This window comes from Equus caballus, chromosome 24 (genome assembly GCF_041296265.1).
Source record: "Equus caballus isolate H_3958 breed thoroughbred chromosome 24, TB-T2T, whole genome shotgun sequence".
NCBI lineage: Eukaryota > Metazoa > Chordata > Mammalia > Perissodactyla > Equidae > Equus > Equus caballus.
In genome coordinates, this window is record NC_091707.1 from 4876196 (window position 1) to 4900682 (window position 24487).

Here is a 24487-nt window from a genome sequence, read left to right on the forward strand (position 1 = left end):
CCTGCTCGACTCGCCAGAAACACCTGTCAGACACGCCAAAATCACCTGCCGGGTACGCCAGAACCACCTGGCGGACACTCCGAAATCACCTGTCGCGCATGCCGGAACCACCTCTCAGACGTGCCGGAAGCACGTGCCGGACACTCCGGAATCACCTACCAGACAGACCGGAACCACCTGCCGAGCACGCCGGAGCCACCTGTTCGACTCGCTGGAACCACCTGCCGGACAGGCCAATATCAACTGCTGGCTATGCCAGAACCACCTGGGGGACGGTCCGGAATCACCTGCCAGCCATGGCGGAACCACCTCTCAGACGTACCAGAACCACCTGCCGGAGAAGCTGGAAACACGTCCTGGACAGTCTGGAACCACCTGCCGGCCAAGCCTGAACCACCTGCCAAGCACAACGGAACAACCTGCCAGACACGCCAAAATCACCTGCGTGTTATGCCAGAACCACTTGGAGGACTCTCTGGGATGACCTGCCGGGCATGCCGGAACCACCTCTCAGACGTGCCAGAACCATGTGGCGGACAGTCCGGAATCACCTGTTGGGCATGCGCAACCACCTCTGAGACGTACCAGAACCACATGCCGTGCAGGCTGGAACCACCTACCGGACAGACCGGAATCACCTTTCGGGCATGCCGGAACCACCAGTCAGATGTGCCAGAAACACGTGCCGGAGACGCCGGAAGCACCTGCCAAGCACGTTGGAACCACCTGCTCAACTCGCCTGAACCACCTGCCGGACATGCCAAAATCACCTGCCGACTATGCCAGAACCACTTGGCGAACACTCCGGAATCACTTGCCGGGCATGCAGGAACCACCTCTCAGACATGCCAGAACCCCGTGCCAATGACCCCGGAAGCACCAGCCGAGCACGCCGGAACCACCTGCTCGACTCGCCAGAACCACCTGCCGATCACACAAAAATCACCTGCCGGCTACGCCACAACCAGTTGGTGAACACTTTGGAATCACCTGCAAGGCTTGCTGGAACCACCTGCCAGTCATGCCGAAATCACCTGCCAACTACGCCAGAACCGCTTGGCGGACACTGCGGAAACACCTGTCGGGCCGGCTGGAACCACATCTCAGACGTGCCAGAAACGTGTTCATGAGATGCTGGAACCACACCCCGAACAGACGGATACCACCTGCCAGAACCGCCTGAACCACCTGCTGAGCACGCCGGAACCACCTGCTCGACTCACCGGTACCACCTCCCTGACACGCCAAAATCACCTGCTGGGTATGCCAGAACCACTTGGCGGACACTCCCGAATCATCTGCCGGACATGCCGGAACCAGCTCTCAGACACACCAGAACCACGTGCCGGAGACGCCGGAAGCACCTGCCGAGCATGCCGGAGCCACCTGCTCGACTCACCAGAAATACCTGCCGGACACGCCAAAATCACCTGCCGGGTACGCCAGAACCACCTGGTGGACACTCCGAGAGCACCTGTCGCACATGCCGGAACCACCTCTCAGACGTGCCGGAAGCACGTGCTGCACACGCCGGAATCACCTACCGGACAGACCGGAACCACCTGCCGAGCACGCCGGAGCCACCTGTTCGACTCGCTGGAACCACCTGCCGGACAGGCCAAAATCACCTGCCAACTACGCCAGAACCGCTTGGCGGACACTGCGGAAACACCTGTCGGGCCGGCTGGAACCACATCTCAGACGTGCCAGAAACGTGTTCATGAGATGCTGGAACCACACCCCGAACAGACGGATACCACCTGCCAGAACCGCCTGAACCACCTGATGAGCACGCCGGAACCACCTGCTCGACTCACCGGTACCACCTCCCTGACACGCCAAAATCACCTGCTGGGTATGCCAGAACCACTTGGCGGACACTCCGGAATCATCTGCCGGACATGCCGGAATCAGCTCTCAGACACACCAGAACCAAGTGCCGGAGACGCCGGAAGCACCTGCCGAGCATGCCGGAGCCACCTGCTCGACTCGCCAAAAACACCTGCCGGACACGCCAAAATCACCTGCCGGCTACGCCACAACCAGTTGGGGAAAACTTCGGAATCACCTGCCGGGCTTGCTGGAACCACCTGCCGGTCATGCCAAAATCACCTGCCAACTACGCCAGTACCACTTGGCGGACACTGTGGAAACACCTGTCGGGCCGGCCGGAACCACATCTCAGACGTGCCAGAACCATGTGCATGAGATGCTGGAACCACACCCTGAACAGACGGAAAACACATGCCAGACCCGTCTGAACAACCTGCCGAGCACGCCGGAGCCACCTGCTCGACTCGCCGGAACCACCTACCTGACATGCCCAAATCATCAGCCGGGTATGCCAGAACCACTTGGCGGACACTCCGGAATCATCTGCCGGACATGCCGGAACCAGCTCTCAGACACACCAGAACCACGTGCCGGAGACGCCGGAAGCACCTGCCGAGCATGCCGGAGCCACCTGCTCGACTCGCCAGAAACACCTGCCGGACACGCCAAAATCACCTGCCGGATACGCCAGAACCACCTGGCGGACACTCCGAAACCACCTGTCGCGCATGCCGGAACCACCTCTCAGACGTGCCGGAAGCACGTGCCGGAAACGCCGGAATCTCCTACCGGACAGACCGGAACCACCTGCCGAGCACGCCGGAGCCACCTGTTCGACTCGCTGGAACCACCTGCCGGACAGGCCAATATCAACTGCTGGCTATGCCAGAACCACCTGGGGGACAGTCCGGGATCACCTGCCAGCCATGGCGGAACCACCTCTCAGACGTACCAGAACCACCTGCCGGAGAAGCTGGAAACACGTCCTGGACAGACTGAAACCACGTGACGGCCATGCCTGAACCACCTGCCGAGCACGGCAGAACCACCTGCCGGACACGCCAAAATCACCTGCGGGCTACGCCAGAACCACTTGGACGACTCTCCGAAATGACCTGCCGGGCATGTTGGAACCACCTCTCAGACGTGCCAGAAGCACGTGGCGGACAGTCCGGAATCTTCTGTTGGGCATACGCAACCACCTCTGACACGTACCAGAACCACGTGCCGTGCACGCCGGAACCACCTACCGGACAGACCGGAATCAACTTTTGGGCATGCCGGAACCACCAGTCAGATGTGCCAGAAACACGTGCCGGAGACGCCGGAAGCACCTGCGGAGCACGTCGCAACCACCTGATCAACTCGCCTGAACCACCTGCCGGACACGCCAAAATCACCTGCCTGCTACACCAGCACCACTTAGGGGACAAGCCGGAATCACGTGAGGGGCATGCCGGCACAGCCTCTCAGACTGAACCTCGTGCCGGACACCACAGAACCACCTGCCGGACAGACCGGAACCACCTGCCGGACACGCCGGAACCACCGGCTCGACCCGCCGGAACGACCGCTGGACATGCAAAATCACCTGCCCGCTACGCCGGAAACACTTGGCGAACACTCCGGAATCCCCTGCCGGGCATGCCGGAACCACCTCTCAGATATGCCAGAACCGCGTGCCAATGACCCCGGAAGCACCTGCCGAGCACGCCGGAACCACCTGCTCGACTCGCCAGAACCACATGCCGGACATGCAAAAATCACCTGCCGGCTACGCCACAACCAGTTGGGGAAAACTTCGGAATCACCTGCCGGGCTTGCTGGAACCACCTGCCGGTCATGCCAAAATCACCTGCCAACTACGCCAGTACCACTTGGCGGACACTGTGGAAACACCTGTCGGGCCGGCCGGAACCACATCTCAGACGTGCCAGAACCATGTGCATGAGATGCTGGAACCACACCCTGAACAGACGGAAAACACCTGCCAGACCCGTCTGAACAACCTGCCGAGCACGCCGGAGCCACCTGCTCGACTCGCGGGAACCACCTACCTGACATGCCCAAATCACCAGCCGGGTATGCCAGAACCACTTGGCGGACACTCCGGAATCATCTGCCGGACATGCCGGAACCACATCTCAGACACAACAGAACCACGTGCCGGAGACGCCGGAAGCACCTGCCGAGCATGCCGGAGCCACCTGCTCGACTCGCCAGAAACACCTGTATGACACGCCAAAATCACCTGCCGGGTACGCCAGAACCACCTGGCGGACACTCCGAAATCACCTGTCGCGCATGCCGGAACCACCTCTCAGACGTGCCGGAAGCACGTGCCGGACACTCCGGAATCACCTACCAGACAGACCGGAACCACCTGCCGAGCACGCCGGAGCCACCTGTTAGACTCGCTGGAACCACCTGCCGGACAGGCCAATATCAACTGCTGGCTATGCCAGAACCACCTGGGGGACGGTCCGGAATCACCTGCCAGCCATGGCGGAACCACCTCTCAGACGTACCAGAACCACCTGCCGGAGAAGCTGGAAACACGTCCTGGACAGTCTGGAACCACCTGCCGGCCAAGCCTGAACCACCTGCCAAGCACAACGGAACAACCTGCCAGACACGCCAAAATCACCTGCGTGTTATGCCAGAACCACTTGGAGGACTCTCTGGGATGACCTGCCGGGCATGCCGGAACCACCTCTCAGACGTGCCAGAACCATGTGGCGGACAGTCCGGAATCACCTGTTGGGCATGCGCAACCACCTCTGAGACGTACCAGAACCACATGCCGTGCAGGCTGGAACCACCTACCGGACAGACCGGAATCACCTTTCGGGCATGCCGGAACCACCTGTCAGATGTGCCAGAAACACGTGCCGGAGACGCCGGAAGCACCTGCCAAGCACGTTGGAACCACCTGCTCAACTCGCCTGAACCACCTGCCGGACATGCCAAAATCACCTGCCGACTATGCCAGAACCACTTGGCGAACACTCCGGAATCACTTGCCGGGCATGCAGGAACCACCTCTCAGACATGCCAGAACCCCGTGCCAATGACCCCGGAAGCACCAGCCGAGCACGCCGGAACCACCTGCTCGACTCGCCAGAACCACCTGCCGATCACACAAAAATCACCTGCCGGCTACGCCACAACCAGTTGGTGAACACTTTGGAATCACCTGCAAGGCTTGCTGGAACCACCTGCCAGTCATGCCAAAATCACCTGCCAACTACGCAAGAACCGCTTGGCGGACACTGCGGAAACACCTGTCGGGCCGGCTGGAACCACATCTCAGACGTGCCAGAAACGTGTTCATGAGATGCTGGAACCACACCCCGAACAGACGGATACCACCTGCCAGAACCGCCTGAACCACCTGCTGAGCACGCCGGAACCACCTGCTCGACTCACCGGTACCACCTCCCTGACACGCCAAAATCACCTGCTGGGTATGCCAGAACCACTTGGCGGACACTCCGGAATCATCCGCTGGACATGCCTGAACCAGCTCTCAGACACACCAGAACCACGTGCCGGAGACGCCGGAAGCACCTGCCGAGCATGCCGGAGCCACCTGCTCGACTCGCCAGAAACACCTGCCGGACACGCCAAAATCACCTGCCGGGTACGCCAGAACCACCTGGCGGACACTACGGAATCACCTGCCGCGCATGCCGGAACCACCTCTCAGACTTGCCGGAAGCACGTGCCAGACACGCCGGAAACACCTACCGGACAGACCGGAACCACCTGCCAAGAACGCCGGAGCCACCTGTTCGACTCGCTGGAACCACCTGCCGGACAGGCCAATATCAACTGCTGGCTATGCCAGAACCACCTGGGGGACAGTCCGGGATCACCTGCCAGCCATGGCGGAACCACCTCTCAGACGTACCAGAACCACCTGCCGGAGAAGCTGGAAACACGTCCTGGAGAGACTGGAACCACGTGACGGCCATGCCTGAACCACCTGCCGAGCACGGCGGAACCACCTGCCGGACACGCCAAAATCACCTGCCGGGTATGCCAGAACCACTTCGGGGACAAGCCGGAATCACGTGAGGGGCATGCCGGCACAGCCTCTCAGACTGAACCTCGTGCCGGACACCACAGAACCACCTGCCGGACAGACCGGAACCACCTGCCGGACACGCCGGAACCACCGGCTCGACCCTCCGGAACGACCGCTGGACATGCAAAATCACCTGCCGGCTATGCCGGAAACACTTGGCGAGCACTCCGGAATCACCTGCCGGGCATGCCGGAACCACCTCTCAGATATACCAGAACCACGTGCCAATGACCCCGGAAGCACCTGCCGAGCACGCCGGAACCACCTGCTCGACTCGCCAGAACCACCTGCCGGACACGCAAAAATCACCTGCCGGCTACGCCACAACCAGTTGGGGAACACTTCGGAATCACCTGCCGGGCTTGCTGTAACCACCTGCCGGCCATGCGAAAATCACCTGCTGGGTATGCCAGAACCACTTGGCGGACACTCCGGAATCATCTGCCGGACATGCCGGAACCAGCTCTCAGACACACCAGAACCAAGTGCCGGAGACGCCGGAAGCACCTGCCGAGCATGCCGGAGCCACCTGCTCGACTCGCCAGAAACACCTGCCGGACACGCCAAAATCACCTGCGGGCTACGCCAGAACCACTTGGACGACTCTCCGAAATGACCTGCCGGGCATGTTGGAACCACCTCTCAGACGTGCCAGAAGCACGTGGCGGACAGTCCGGAATCACCTGTTGGGCATACGCAACCACCTCTGACAAGTACCAGAACCACGTGCCGTGCACGCCGGAACCACCTACCGGACAGACCGGAATCAACTTTTGGGCATGCCGGAACCACCAGTCAGATGTGCCAGAAACACGTGCCGGAGACGCCGGAAGCACCTGCGGAGCACGTCGCAACCACCTGCTCAACTCGCCTGAACCACCTGCCGGACACGCCAAAATCACCTGCCCGCTACACCAGCACCACTTCGGGGACAAGCCGGAATCACGTGAGGGGCATGCCGGCACAGCCTCTCAGACTGAACCTCGTGCCGGACACCACAGAACCACCTGCCGGACAGACCGGAACCACCTGCCGGACACGCCGGAACCACCGGCTCGACCCGCCGGAACGACCGCGGGACATGCAAAATCACCTGCCCGCTACGCCGGAAACACTTGGCGAACACTCCAGAATCACCTGCCGGGCATGCCTGAACCACCTCTCAGATATGCCAGAACCACGTGCCAATGACCCCGGAAGCACCTGCCGAGCACGCCGGAACCACATGCTCGACTCGTCAGAACCACCTGCCGGACACGCAAAAATCACCTGCCGTCTACGCCACAACCAGTTGGGGAAAACTTCGGAATCACCTGCCGGGCTTGCTGGAACCACCTGCCGGTCATGCCAAAATCACCTGCCAACTACGCCAGTACCACTTGGCGGACACTGTGGAAACACCTGTCGGGCCGGCCGGAACCACAACTCAGACGTGCCAGAACCATGTGCATGAGATGCTGGAACCACACCCTGAACAGACGGAAAACACCTGCCACACCCGTCTGAAAAACCTGCCGAGCACGCCGGAGCCACCTGCTCGACTCGCCGGAACCACCTACCTGACATGCCCAAATCACCAGCCGGGTATGCCAGAACCACTTGGCGGACACTCCGGAATCATCTGCCGGACATGCCGGAACCAGCTCTCAGACACAACAGAACCACGTGCCGGAGACGCCGGAAGCACCTGCCGAGCATGCCGGAGCCACCTGCTCGACTCGCCAGAAACACCTGTATGACACGCCAAAATCACCTGCCGGGTACGCCAGAACCACCTGGCGGACACTCCGAAATCACCTGTCGCGCATGCCGGAACCACCTCTCAGACGTGCCGGAAGCACGTGCCGGACACGCCGGAATCACCTACCGGACAGACCGGAACCACCTGCCGAGCACGCCGGAGCCACCTGTTCGACTCGCTGGAACCACCTGCCGGACAGGCCAATATCAACTGCTGGCTATGCCAGAACCACCTGGGGGACGGTCCGGAATCACCTGCCAGCCATGGCGGAACCACCTCTCAGACGTAGCAGAACCACCTGCCGGAGAAGCTGGAAACACGTCCTGGACAGTCTGGAACCACCTGCCGGCCAAGCCTGAACCACCTGCCAAGCACAACGGAACAACCTGCCAGACACGCCAAAATCACCTGCGTGTTATGCCAGAACCACTTGGAGGACTCTCTGGGATGACCTGCCGGGCATGCCGGAACCACCTCTCAGACGTGCCAGAACCATGTGGCGGACAGTCCGGAATCACCTGTTGGGCATGCGCAACCACCTCTGAGACGTACCAGAACCACATGCCGTGCAGGCTGGAACCACCTACCGGACAGACCGGAATCACCTTTCGGGCATGCCGGAACCACCTGTCAGATGTGCCAGAAACACGTGCCGGAGACGCCGGAAGCACCTGCCAAGCACGTCGGAACCACCTGCACAACTCGCCTGAACCACCTGCCGGACATGCCAAAATCACCTGCCGACTATGCCAGAACCACTTGGCGAACACTCCAGAATCACTTGCCGGGCAAGCAGGAACCACCTCTCAGACATGCCAGAACCCCGTGCCAATGACCCCGGAAGCACCAGCCGAGCACGCCGGAACCACCTGCTCGACTCGCCAGAACCACCTGCCGATCACGCAAAAATCACCTGCCGGCTACGCCACAACCAGTTGGTGAACACTTTGGAATCACCTGCCAGGCTTGCTGGAACCACCTGCCAGTCATGCCAAAATCACCTGCCAACTACGCCAGAACCGCTTGGCGGACACTGCGGAAACACCTGTCGGGCCGGCTGGAACCACATCTCAGACGTGAGAGAAACGTGTTCATGAGATGCTGGAACCACACCCCGAACAGACGGATACCACCTGCCAGAACCGCCTGAACCACCTGCTGAGCACGCCGGAACCACCTGCTCGACTCACCGGTACCACCTCGCTGACATGCCAAAATCACCTGCTGGGTATGCCAGAACCACTTGGCGCACACTCCGGAATCATCTGCCGGACATGCCGGAACCAGCTCTCAGACACACCAGAACCAAGTGCCGGAGGCACCGGAAGCACCTGCCGAGCATGCCGGAGCCACCTGCTCGACTCGCCAGAAACACCTGCCGGACACGCCAAAATCACCTGCCGGGTATGCCAGAACCACTTCGGGGACAAGCCGGAATCACGTGAGGGGCATGCCGGCACAGCCTCTCAGACTGAACCTCGTGCCGGACACCACAGAACCACCTGCCGGACAGACCGGAACCACCTGCCGGACACGCCGGAACCACCGGCTCGACCCTCCGGAACGACCGCTGGACATGCAAAATCACCTGCCGGCCACGCCGGAAACACTTGGCGAGCACTCCGGAATCACCTGCCGGGCATGCCGGAACCACCTCTCAGATATGCCAGAACCACGTGCCAATGACCCCGGAAGCACCTGCCGAGCACGCCGGAACCACCTGCTCGACTCGCCAGAACCACCTGCCGGACATGCAAAAATCACCTGCCGGCTACGCCACAACCAGTTGGGGAACACTTCGGAATCACCTGCCGGGCTTGCTGGAACCACCTGCCGGTCATGCGAAAATCACCTGCTGGGTATGCCAGAACCACTTGGCGGACACTCCGGAATCATCTGCCGGACATGCCGGAACCAGCTCTCAGACACACCAGAACCAAGTGTCGGAGACGCCGGAAGCACCTGCCGAGCATGCCGGAGCCACCTGCTCGACTCGCCAGAAACACCTGCCGGACACGCCAAAATCACCTGCCGGGTATGCCAGAACCACCTGGCGGACACTACGGAATCACCTGCCGCGCATGCCGGAACCACCTCTCAGACGTGCCAGAAGCACGTGCCAGACACTCCGGAAACACCTACCGGACAGACCGGAACCACCTGCCAAGAACGCCGGAGCCACCCGTTTGACTCGCTGGAACCACCTGCCGGACAGGCCAATATCAACTGCTGGCTATGCCAGAACCACCTGGGGGACAGTCCGGGATCACCTGCCAGCCATGGCGGAACCACCTCTCAGACGTACCAGAACCACCTGCCGGAGAAGCTGGAAACACGTCCTGGACAGACTGGAACCACGTGACGGCCATGCCTGAACCACCTGCCGAGCACGGCGGAACCACCTGCCGGACACGCCAAAATCACCTGCCAACTACGCCAGAACCGCTTGGCGGACACTGCGGAAACACCTGTCGGGCCGGCTGGAACCACATCTCAGACGTGCCAGAAACGTGTTCATGAGATGCTGGAACCACACCCCGAACACACGGATACCACCTGCCAGAACCGCCTGAACCACCTGCTGAGCACGCCGGAACCAAATGCTCGACTCACCGGTACCACCTCCCTGACACGCCAAAATCACCTGCTAGGTATGCCAGAACCACTTGTCGGACACTCCGGAATCATCTGCCGGACATGCCGGAACCAGCTCTGAGACAGACCAGAACCAAGTGCCGGAGACGCCGGAAGCAACTGCTGGGCACGCAAGAATCACCTGCCGGCTACGCCACAACCAGTTGGGGAACACTTTGGAATCACCTGCCAGGCTTGCTGGAACCACCTGCCAGTCATGCCAAAATCACCTGCCAACTACGCCAGAACCGCTTGGCGGACACTGCGGAAACGCCTGTCGGGCCGGCTGGAACCACATCTCAGACGTGGCAGAAACGTGTTCATGAGATGCTGGAACCACACCCCGAACAGACGGATACCACCTGCCAGAACCGCCTGAACCACCTGCTGAGCACGCCGGAACCACCTGCTCGACTCACCGGTACCACGTACCTGACACGCCAAAATCACCTGCTGGGTATGCCAGAACCACTTGGCGGACACTCCGGAATCATCTGCCGGACATGCCGGAACCAGCTCTCAGACACACCAGAACCAAGTGCCGGAGACGCCGGAAGCACCTGCCGAGCATGCTGGAGCCACCTGCTCGACTCGCCAGAAACACCTGCCGGACACGCCAGAATCACCTGCCGGGTATGCCTGAACCACCTGGCGGACACTACGGAATCACCTGCCGCGCATGCCGGAACCACCTCTCAGACGCGCCGGAAGCACGTGCCAGACACGCCGGAAACACCTACCGGACAGACCGGAACCACCTGCCAAGAACGCCGGAGCCACCTGTTCGACTCGCTGGAACCACATGCCGGACAGGCCAATATCAACTGCTGGCTATGCCAGAACCACCTGGGGGACAGTCCGGGATCACCTGCCAGCCATGGCGGAACCACCTCTCAGACGTACCAGAACCACCTGGCGGAGAAGCTGGAAACACGTCCTGGACAGACTGGAACCACGTGACGCCCATGCCTGAACCACATGCCGAGCACGGCGGAACCACCTGCCGGACACGCCAAAATCACCTGCGTGTTATGCCAGAACCACTTGGAGGACTCTCTGGGATGACCTGCCGGGCATGCCGGAACCACCTCTCAGACGTGCCAGAACCATGTGGAGGACAGTCCGGAATCACCTGTTGGGCATGCGCAACCACCTCTGAGACGTACCAGAACCACATGCCGTGCAGGCTGGAACCACCTACCGGACAGACCGGAATCACCTTTCGGGCATGCCGGAACCACCTGTCAGATGTGCCAGAAACACGTGCCGGAGACGCCGGAAGCACCTGCCAAGCACGTTGGAACCACCTGCTCAACTCGCCTGAACCACCTGCCGGACACGCCAAAATCACCTGCGCGCTACACCAGCACCACTTCGGGGACAAGCCGGAATCACGTGAGGGGCATGCCGGCACAGCCTCTCAGACTGAACCTCGTGCCGGACACCACAGAACCACCTGCCGGACAGACCGGAACCACCTGCCGGACACGCCGGAACCACCGGCTCGACCCGCCGGAACGACCGCTGGACATGCAAAGTCACCTGCCGGCTACGCCGGAAACACTTGGCGAACACTCCGGAATCACCTGCCGGGCATGCCGGAACCACCTCTCAGATATGCCAGAACCACGTGCCAATGACCCCGGAAGCACCTGCCGAGCACGCCGGAACCACCTGCTCGACTCGCCAGAACCACCTGCCGGACACGCAAAAATCACCTGCCGGCTACGCCACAACCAGTTGGGGATCACTTCGGAATCACCTGCCGTGCTTGTTGGAACCACCTGCCGGTCATGCCAAAATCACCTGCCAACTACGCCAGTACCAGTTGGCGGACACTATGGATACACCTGTCGGGCCGGCCGGAACCACATCTCAGACGTGCCAGAACCATGTGCATGAGATGCTGGAACCACACCCCGAACAGACGGAAAACACCTGCCAGACCCGTCTGAACAAACTGCCGAGCACGCCGGAGCCACCTGCTTGACTCGCCGGAACCTCCTATCTGACATGCCAAAATCACCAGCTGGGTATGCCAGAACCACTTGGCGGGCACTCCGGAATCATCTGCCGGACATGCCGGAACCAGCTCTCAGACACACCAGAACCACGTGCCGGTGACGCCGCAAGCACCTGCCGAGAATGCCGGAGCCACCTGCTCGACTCGCCAGAAACACCTGCCGGACACGCCAGAATCACCTGCCGGGTACGCCAGAACCACCTGGCGGACACTCCGAAATCACCTGTCGCGCATGCCGGAACCACCTCTCAGACGTGCCGGAAGCAGGTGCCGGACACGCCGGAATCACCTACGGGACAGACCGGAACCACCTGCCGAGCATGCCGGAGCCACCTGTTCGACTCGCTGGAACCACCTGCCGGACAGGCCAATATCAACTGCTGGCTATGCCAGAACCACCTGGGGGACGGTCCGGAATCACCTGCCAGCCATGGCGGAACCACCTCTCAGACGTACCAGAACCACCTGCCGGAGAAGCTGGAAACACGTCCTGGACAGTCTGGAACCACCTGCCGGCCAAGCCTGAACCACCTGCCAGGCACGACGGAACAACCTGCCAGACACGCCAAAATCACCTGCGTGCTATGCCAGAACCACTTGGAGGACTCTCTGGGATGACCTGCCGGGCATGCCGGAACCACCTCTCAGACGTGCCAGAACCATGTGGCGGACAGTCCGGAATCACCTGGTGGGCATGCGCAACCACCTCTGAGACGTACCGGAACCACATGCCGTGCCGGCTGGAATCACCTACCGGACAGACCGGAATCACCTTTCGGGCATGCCGGAACCACCTGTCAGATGTGCCAGAAACACGTGCCGGAGACGCCGGAAGCACCTGCCAAGCACGTTGGAACCACCTGCTCAACTCGCCTGAACCACCTGCCGGACATGCCAAAATCACCTGCCGACTATGCCAGAACCACTTGGCGAACACTCCGGAATCACTTGCCGGGCATGCAGGAACCACCTCTCAGACATGCCAGAACCCCGTGCCAATGACCCCGGAAGCACCAGCCGAGCACGCCGGAACCACCTGCTCGACTCGCCAGAACCACCTGCCGATCACGCAAAAATCACCTGCCGGCTACGCCACAACCAGTTGGTGAACACTTTGGAATCACCTGCCAGGCTTGCTGGAACCACCTGCCAGTCATGCCAAAATCACCTGCCAACTACGCCAGAACCGCTTGGCGGACACTGCGGATACACCTGTCGGGCCGGCTGGAACCACATCTCAGACGTGCCAGAAACGTGTTCATGAGATGCTGGAACCACACCCCGAACAGACGGATACCACCTGCCAGAACCGCCTGAACCACCTGCTGAGCACGCCGGAACCACCTGCTCGACTCACCGGTACCACCTCCCTGACACGCCAAAATCACCTGCTGGGTATGCCAGAACCACTTGGCGGACACTCCGGAATCATCTGCCGGACATGCCGGAACCAGCTCTCAGACACACCAGAACCAAGTGCCGGAGATGCCGGAAGCACCTGCCGAGCATGCCGGAGCTACCTTCTCGACTCGCCAGAAACACCTGCCGGAAACGCCAAAATCACCTGCCGGGTATGCCAGAACCACCTGGCGGACACTGCGGAATCACCTGCCGCGGATGCCAGATCCACCTCTCAGACGCGCCGGAAGCACGTGCCAGACACGCCGGAAACACCTACCGGACAGACCGGAACCACCTGCCAAGAACGCCGGAGCCACCTGTTCGACTCGCTGGAACCACCTGCCGGACAGGCCAATATCAACTGCTGGCTATGCCAGAACCACCTGGGGGACAGTCCGGGATCACCTGCCAGCCATGGCGGAACCACCTCTCAGACGTACCAGAACCACCTGCCGGAGAAGGTGGAAACACGTCCTGGACAGACTGGAACCACGTGACGGCCATGCCTGAACCACCTGCCGAGCACGGCGGAACCACCTGCCCGACACGCCAAAATCACCTGCGGGCTACGCCAGAACCACTTGGACGACTCTCCGAAATGACCTGCCGGGCATGTTGGAACCACCTCTCAGACATGCCAGAAGCACGTGGCGGACAGTCCGGAATCACCTGTTCGGCATACGCAACCACCTCTGAAACGTACCAGAAGCACGTGCCGTGCACGCCGGAACCACCTACCGGACAGACCGGAATCAACTTTTGGGCATGCCGGAACCACCAGTCAGATGTGCCAGAAACGCGTGCCGGAGACGCCGGAAGCAGCTGCCGAGCACGTCGCAACCACCTGCTCAACTCGCCTGAACCACCTGCCGGACACGCCAAAATCACCTGCCCGCTACACCAGCACCACTTCGGGGACAAGCCGGAATCACGTGAGGGGCATGCCGGCACAGCCTCTCAGACTGAACCTCGTGCCGGACACCACAGAACCACCTGCCGGACAGACCGGAACCACCTGCCGGACACGCCGGAACCACCGGCTCGACCCGCCGGAACGACCGCTGGACATGCAAAATCACCTGCTGGCTACCCCGGAAACACTTGGCGAACACTCCGGAATCACCTGCCGGGCATGCCGGAACCACCTCTCAGATATGCCAGAACCACGTGCCAATGACCCCGGAAGCACCTGCCGAGCACGCCGGAACCACCTGCTCGACTCGCCAGAACCACCTGCCGGACACGCAGAAGTCACCTGCCGGCTACGCCACAACCAGTTGGGGAGCACTTCGGAATCACCTGCCGGGCTTGCTGGAACCACCTGCCGGTCATGCCAAAATCACCTGCCAACTACGCCAGTACCACTTGGCGGACACTGTGGAAACACCTGTCGGGCCGGCTGGAACCACATCTCAGAGGAGCCAGAACCATGTGCATGAGATGCTGGAACCACACCCTGAACAGACGGAAAACACCTGCCAGACCCGTCTGAACCACCTGCCGAGCACGCCGGAGCCACCTGCTCGACTCGCCAGAAACACCTGCCGGACACGCCAAAATCACGTGCCGGGTACGCCAGAACCACCTGGCGGACGCTCCGAAACCACCTGTCGCGCATGCCGGAACCACCTCTCAGACGTGCCGGAAGCACGTGCCGGACACGCCGGAATCACCTACCGGACAGACCGGAACCACCTGCCAAGAACGCCGGAGCCACCTGTACGACTCGCTGGAACCACCTGCCGGACAGGCCAATATCAACTGCTGGCTATGCCAGAACCACCTGGGGGACAGTCCGGGATCACCTGCCAGCCATGGCGGAACCACCTCTCAGACGTACCAGAACCACCTGCCGGAGAAGCTGGAAACACGTCCTGGACAGACTGGAATCACGTGACGGCCATGACTGAAACACCTGCCGAGCACGGCGGAACCACCTGCTCGACTCGCAAGAACCACCTGCCGGACACGCAGAAATCACCTGCCGGCTACGCCACAACCAGTTGGGGAACACTTCGGAATCACCTGCCGGGCTTGCTGGAACCACATGCCGGTCATGCCAAAATCACCTGCCAACTACGCCAGTACCACTTGGCGGACACTGTGGAAACACCTGTCGGGCCGGCCGGAACCACATCTCAGACGAGCCAGAACCATGTGCATGAGATGCTGGAACCACAAACCGAAGAGACGGAAAACACCTGCCAGACCCGTCTGAACAACCTGCCGAGCACGCCGGAGCCACCTGCTCGACTCGCCGGAACCACCTACCTGACATGCCCAAATCACCAGCCGGGTATGCCAGAACCACTTGGCGGACACTCCGGAATCATCTGCCGGACATGCCGGAACCAGCTCTCAGACACACCAGAACCAAGTGCCGGAGACGCCGGAAGCACCTGCCGAGCACGCCAGAGCCACCTGCTCGACTCGCCAGAAACACCTGCCGGACACGCCAAAATCACCTGTCGCGCATGCCGGGACCACCTCTCAGACGTGCCGGAAGCACGTGCCGGACACGCCGGAATCACCTACCGGACAGACCGGAACCACCTGCCGAGCACGCCGGAGCCACCTGTTCGACTCGCTGGAACCACCTGCCGGACAGGCCAATATCAACTGCTGGCTATGCCAGAACCACCTGGGGGACAGTCTGGGATCACCTGCCAGCCATGGCGGAACCACCTCTCAGACGTAGCAGAACCACCTGCCGGAGAAGCTGGAAACACGTCCTGGACAGTCTGGAACAACCTGCCGGCCAAGCCTGAACCACCTGCCAAGCACAACGGAACAACCTGCCAGACACGCCAAAATCACCTGCGTGTTATGCCAGAAACAGTTGGAGGACTCTCTGCGATGACCTGCCGGGCATGACGGAAACACTTCTCAGACGTGCCAGAACCATGTGCATGAGATGCTGGAACCACACCCCGAACAGACGGAAAACACCTGCCAGACCCGTCTGAACAACCTGCCGAGCACGCCAGAGCCACCTGCTCGACTCGCCGCAACCACCTGCCTGACATGCCCAAATCACCAGCCGGGTATGCCAGAACCACTTGGCGGACACTCCGGAATCATCTGCTGGACATGCCGGAACCAGCTCTCAGACACACCAGAACCACGTGCCAGAGACCCCGGAAGCACCTGCCGAGCATGCCGGAGCCACCTGCTCGACTCGCCAGAAACAGCTGCCGGACACGCCAAAATCACCTGCCGGGTACGCCAGAACCACCTGGCGGACACTCCGAAATCACCTGTCGCGCATGCCGGAACCACCTCTCAGACGTGCCGGAAGCACGTGCCGGACACGCCGGAATCACCTACCGGACAGACCGGAACCACCTGCCGAGCACGCCATAGCCACCTGTTCGACTCGCTGGAACCACCTGCCGGACAGGCCAATATCAACTGCTGGCTATGCCAGAACCACCTGGGTGACAGTCCGGGATCACCTGCCAGCCATGGCGGAACCACCTCTCAGACGTACCAGAACCACCTGCCGGAGAAGCTGGAAACACGACCTGGACAGACTGGAACCACGTGATGGCCATGCCTGAACCACCTGCCGAGCACGGAGGAACCACCTGCCGGACACGCCAAAATCACCTGCGGGCTACGCCAGAACCACTTAGACGACTCTCCGAAATGACCTGCCGGGCTTGTTGGAACCACCTCTCAGACGTGCCAGAAGCACGTGGCGGACAGTCCGGAATAACCTGCCAGCCATTGCGGAAACACCTCTCAGACGTACCAGAACCACCTTCCGGAGAAGCTGGAAACACGTCCTGGACAGTCTGGAACCACCTGCCGGCCAAGCCTGAACCACCTGCCAAGCACAACGGAACAACCTGCCAGACACGTCAAAATCACCTGTGTGTTATGCCAGAACCACTTGGAGGACTCTCTGGGATGACGTGCCGGGCATGCCGGAACCACCTCTCAGACGTGCCAGAACCATGTGGTGGACAGTCCGGAATCACCTGGTGGGCTTGCGCAACCACCTCTGAGACGTACCAGAACCACATGCCGTGCAGGCTGGAACCACCTACCGGACAGACGGGAATCACCTTTCGGGCATGCCGGAACCACCTGTCAGATGTGCCAGAAACACGTGCCGGAGACGCCGGAAGCACCTGCCAAGCACGTTGGAACCACCTGCTCAACTCGCCTGAACCACCTGCCGGACATGCCAAAATCACCTGCCGACTATGCCAGAACCACTTGGCGAACACTCCGGAATCACTTGCCGGGCATGCAGGAACCACCTCTCAGACATGCCAGAACCCCGTGCCAATGACCCCGGAAGCACCAGCCGAGCACGCTGGAACCTCCTGCTCGACTCGCCAGAACCACCTGCCGATCACGCAAAAATCACCTGCCGGCTACGCCACAACCAGTTGGTGAACACTTTGGAATCACCTGCCAGGCTTGCTGGAACCACCTGCCAGTCATGCCAAAATCACCTGCCAACTACGCCAGAACCGCTTGGCGGACACTGCGGAAACACCTGTCGGGCCGGCTGGAACCACATCTCAGACGTGCCAGAAACGTGTTCATGAGATGCTGGAACCACACCCCGAACAGACGGATACCACCTGCCAGAACCGCCTGAACCACCTGCTGAGCACGCCGGAACCACCTGCTCGACTCACCGGTACCACCTCCCTGACACGCCAAAATCACCTGCTGGGCATGCCAGAACCACTTGGCGCACACTCCGGAATCATCTGCCGGACATGCCGGAACCAGCTCTCAGACACACCAGAACCAAGTGCCGGAGACGCCGGAAGCACCTGCCGAGCATGCCGGAGCCACCTGCTCGACTCGCCAGAAACACCTGCCGGACACGCCAAAATCACCTGCCGGGTACGCCAGAACCACCTGGCGGACACTACGGAATCACCTGCCACGCATGCCGGAACCACCTCTCAGACGTAGCGGAAGCACGTGCCAGACACGCCGGAAACACCAACCGGACAGACCGGAACCACCTGCCAAGAACGCCGGAGCCACCTGTTCGACTCGCTGGAACCACCTGCCGGACAGGCCAATATCAACTGCTGGCTATGCCAGAACCACCTGGGGGACAGTCCGGGATCACCTGCCAGCCATGGCGGAACCACCTCTCAGACGTACCAGAACCACCTGCCGGAGAAGCTGGAAACACGTCCTGGACAGAGTGGAACCACGTGACGGCCATGCCTGAACCACCTGCCGAGCACGGCGGAACCACCTGCCGGACACGCCAAAATCACCTGCGGGCTACGCCAGAACCACTTGGACGACTCTCCGAAATGACCTGCCGGGCATGTTGGAACCACCTCTCAGACGTGCCAGAAGCACGTGGCGGACAGTCCGGAATCACCTGTTGGGCATACGCAACCACCTCTGACACGTACCAGAACCACGTGCCGTGCACGCCGGAACCACCTACCGGACAGACCGGAATCAACTTTTGGGCATGCCGGAACCACCAGTCAGATGTGCCAGAAACACGTGCCGGAGACGCCGGAAGCACCTGCCGAGCACGTCGCAACCACCTGCTCAACTCGCCTGAACCACCTGCCGGACACGCCAAAATCACCTGCCCGCTACACCAGCACCACTTCGGGGACAAGCCGGAATCACCTGAGGGGCATGCCGGCACAGCCTCTCAGACTGAACCTCGTCCCGGACACCACAGAACCACCTGCCGGACAGACCGGAACCACCTGCCGGACAAGCCGGAACCACCGGCTCCACCCGCCGGAACGACCGCTGGACATGCAAAATCACCTGCCGGCTACGCCGGAAACACTTGGCGAACACTCCAGAATCACCTGCCGGGCATGCCGGAACCACCTCTCAGATATGCCAGAACCACGTGCCAATGACCCCGGAAGCACCTGCCGAGCACGCCGGAACCACCTGCTCGACTCGCCAGAACCACTTGCCGGACACGCAAAAATCACCTGCCGGCTACGCCACAACCAGTTGGGGAACACTTCGGAATCACCTGCCGGGCTTGCTGGAACCACCTTCCGGTCATGCGAATATCACCTGCTGGGTATGCCGGAACCACTTGGCGGACACTCCGGAATCATCTGCCGGACATGCCGGAACCAGCTCTCAGACACACCAGAACCAAGTGCCGGAGACGCCGGAAGCACCTGCCGAGCATGCCGGAGCCACCTGCTCGACTCGCCAGAAACACCTGCCGGACACGCCAAAATCACCTGCCGGGTATGCCAGAACCACCTGGCGGACACTACGGAATCACCTGCCGCGCATGCCGGAACCACCTCTCAGACGTGCCGGAAGCACGTGCCAGACACGCCGGAAACACCTACCGGACAGACCGGAACCACCTGCCAAGAACGCCGGAGCCACCTGTTTGACTCGCTGGAACCACCTACCGGACAGACCGGAATCACCTTTCGGGCATGCCGGAACCACCTGTCAGATGTGCCAGAAACACGTGCCGGAGACGCCGGAAGCACCTGCCAAGCACGTTGGAACCACCTGCTCAACTCGCCTGAACCACCTGCCGGACATGCCAAAATCACCTGCCGACTATGCCAGAACCACTTGGCGAACACTCCGGAATCACTTGCCGGGCATGCAGGAACCACCTCTCAGACATGCCAGAACCCCGTGCCAATGACCCCGGAAGCACCAGCCGAGCACGCCGGAACCACCTGCTCGACTCGCCAGAACCACCTGCCGGACACGCAAAAATCACCTGCCGGCTACGCCACAACCAGTTGGGGAAAACTGCGGAATCACCTGCCGGGCTTGCTGGAACCACCTGCCGGTCATGCCAAAATCACCTGCCAACTACGCCAGTACCACTTGGCGGACACTGTGGAAACACCTGTCGGGCCGGCCGGAACCACATCTCAGACGTGCCAGAACCATGTGCATGAGATGCTGGAACCACACCCCGAACAGACGGAAAACACCTGCCAGACCCGTCTGAACAACCTGCCGAGCACGCCGGAGCCACCTGCTCGACTCGCCGGAACCACCTACCTGACATGCCCAAATCACCAGCCGGGTATGCCAGAACCACTTGGCGGACACTCCGGAATCATCTGCCGGACATGCCGGAACCAGCTCTCAGACACACCAGAACCACGTGCCGGAGACTCCGGAAGCACCTGCCGAGCATGCCGGAGCCACCTGCTCGACTCGCCAGAAACACCTGCCGGACACGCCAAAATCACCTGCCGGGTACGCCAGAACCACCTGGCGGACACTCCGAAACCACCTGTCGCGCATGACGGAACCACCTCTCAGACGTGCCGGAAGCACGTGCCGGACACGCCGGAATCACCTACCGGACAGACCGGAAACACCTGCCGAGCACGCCGGAGCCACCTCTCAGATGTGCCGGAAGCACGTGCCAGACACGCCGGAAACACCTACCGGACAGACCGGAACCACCTGCCAAGAACGCCGGAGCCACCTGTTCGACTCGCTGGAACCTCCTCCCGGACAGGCCAATATCAACTGCTGGCTATGCCAGAACCACCTGGGGGACGGTCCGGGATCACCTGCCAGCCATGGCGGAACCACCTCTCAGACGTACCAGAACCACCTGCCGGAGAAGCTGGAAACACGTCCTGGACAGACTGGAACCACGTGACGGCCATGCCTGAACCACCTGCCGAGCACGGCGGAACCACCTGCCGGACACGCCAAAATCACCTGCGGGCTACGCCAGAACCACTTGGACGACTCTCCGAAATGACCTGCCGGGCATGTTGGAACCACCTCACAGACGTGCCAAAAGCACGTGGCGGACAGTCCGGAATCACCTGTTGGGCATACGCAACCACCTCTGACACGTACAAGAACCACGTGCCATGCACGCCGGAACCACCTACCGGACAGACCGGAATCCACTTTTGGGCATGCCGGAACCACCAGTCAGATGTGCCAGAAACACGTGCCGGAGACGCCGGAAGCACCTGCCGAGCACGTCGCAACCACCTGCTCAACTCGCCTGAACCACCTGCCGGACACGCCAAAATCACCTGCCCGCTACACCAGCACCACTTCGGGGACAAGCCGGAATCACGTGAGGGGCATGCCGGCACAGCCTCTCAGACTGAACCTCGTGCCGGACACCCCAGAACCACCTGCCGGACAGACCGGAACCACCTGCCGGACACGCCGGAACCACCGGCTCGACCCGCCGGAACGACCGCTGGACATGCAAAATCACCTGTCGGCCACGCCGGAAAAACTTGCCGAACACTCCGGAATCACCTGCCGGGCATGCCGGAACCACCTCTCAGATATGCCAGAACCATGTGCCAATGACCCCGGAAGCACCTGCCGAGCACTCCGGAACCACCTGCTCGACTCGCCAGAACCACCTGCCGGACACGCAAAAATCACCTGCCGGCTACGCCACAACCAGTTGGGGAACACTTCGGAATCACCTGCCGGGCTTGCTGGAACCACCTGCCGGTCATGCCAAAATCACCTGCCAACTACGCCAGTACCACTTGGCAGACACTATGGAAACACCTGTCGGGCCGGCCGGAACCACATCTCAGACGTGCCAGAACCATGTGCATGAGATGCTGGAACCACACCCCGAAAAGATGGAAAACACCTGCCAGACCCGTCTGAACAACCTGCCGAGCACGCCGGAGCCACCTGCTCGACTCGCCGGAACCACCTACCTGACATGCCCAAATCACCAGCCGGGTATGCCAGAACCACTTGGCGGACACTCCGGAATCATCTGCCCGACATGCCGGAACCAGCTCTCAGAGACACCACAACCAAATGCCGGAGACGCCGGAAGCACCTGCCGAGAATGCCGGAGCCACCTGTTCGACTCGCCAGGAACACCTGCCGGACACGCCAAAATCACCTGCCGGGTACGCCAGAACCACCTGGCGGACACTCCGAAATCACCTGTCTCGCATGCCAGGACCAAATATCAGACGTGCCGGAAGCACGTGCCGGACACGCCGGAATCACCTACCGGACAGACCGGAACCACCTGCCGAGCACGCCGGAGCCACCTGTTCGACTCGCTGGAACCACCTGCCGGACAGGCCAATATCAACTGCTGGCTATGCCAGAACCACCTGGGGGACGGTCCGGGATCACCTGCCAGCCATGGCGGAACCACCTCTCAGACGTACCAGAACCACCTGCCGGAGAGGCTGGAAACACGTCCTTGACAGACTGGAACCACGTGACGGCCATGCCTGAACCACCTGCCGAGCACGGCGGAACAACCTGCAAGACACGCCAAAATCACCTGCGTGTTATGCCAGAACCACTTGGAGGACTCTCTGGGATGACCTGCCGGGCATGCCGGAACCACCTCTCAGACGTGCCAGAACCATGTGGCGGACAGTCCGGAATCACCTGTTGGGCATGCGCAACCACCTCTGAGACGTACCAGAACCACATGCCGTGCAGGCAGGAACCACCTACCGGACAGACCGGAATCACCTTTCGGGCATGCCGGAACCACCTGTCAGATGTGCCAGAAACACGTGCCGGAGACGCCGGAAGCACCTGCCAAGCACGTTGGAACCACCTGCTCAACTCGCCTGAACCACCTGCCGGACATGCCAAAATCACCTGCTGACTATGCCAGAACCACTTGGCGAACACTCCGGAATCACTTGCCGGGCATGCAGGAACCACCTCTCAGACATGCCAGAACCCTGTGCCAATGACCCCGGAAGCACCAGCCGAGCACGCCGGAACCACCTGCTTGACTCACCAGAACCACCTGCCGATCACGCAAAAATCACCTGCCGGCTACGCCACAACCAGTTGGTGAACACTTTGGAATCACCTGCCGGGCTTGCTGGAACCACCTGCCGGTCATGCCAAAATCACCTGCCAACTACGCCAGTACCACTTGGCGGACACTGTGGAAACACCTGTCGGGCCGGCCGGAACCACATCTCAGACGTGCCAGAACCATGTGCATGAGATGCTGGAACCACACCCTGAACAGACGGAAAACACCTGCCAGACCCGTCGGAACAACCTGCCGAGCACGCCGGAGCGACCTGCTCGACTCGCCGGAACCACCTACCTGACATGCCCAAATCACCAGCCTGGTATGCCAGAACCACTTGGCGGACACTCCGGAATCATCTGCCCGACATGCCGGAACCAGCTCTCAGACACACCAGAACCACGTGCCGGAGACGCCGGAAGCACCTGCCGAGCATGCCGGAGCCACCTGCTCGACTCGCCAGAAACACCTGTATGACACGCCAAAATCAACTGCCGGGTACGCCAGAACCACCTGGCGGACACTCCGAAATCACCTGTCGCGCATGCCGGAACCACCTCTCAGACGTGCCGGAAGCACGTGCCGGACACGCCGGAATCACCTACCGGACAGACCGGAACCACCTGCCGAGCACGCCGGAGCCACCTGTTCGACTCGCTGGAACCACCTGCCGGACAGGCCAATATCAACTGCTGGCTATGCCAGAACCACCTGGGGGACGGTCCGGAATCACCTGCCAGCCATGGCGGAACCACCTCTCAGAAGTAGCAGAACCACCTGCCGGAGAAGCTGGAAACACGTCCTGGACAGTCTGGAACCACCTGCCGGCCAAGCCTGAACCACCTGCCAAGCACAACGGAACAACCTGCCAGACACGCCAAAATCACCTGTGTGTTATGCCAGAACCACTTGGAGGACTCTCTGGGATGACCTGCCGGGCATGCCGGAACCACCTCTCAGACGTGCCAGAACCATGTGGCGGACAGTCCGGAATCACCT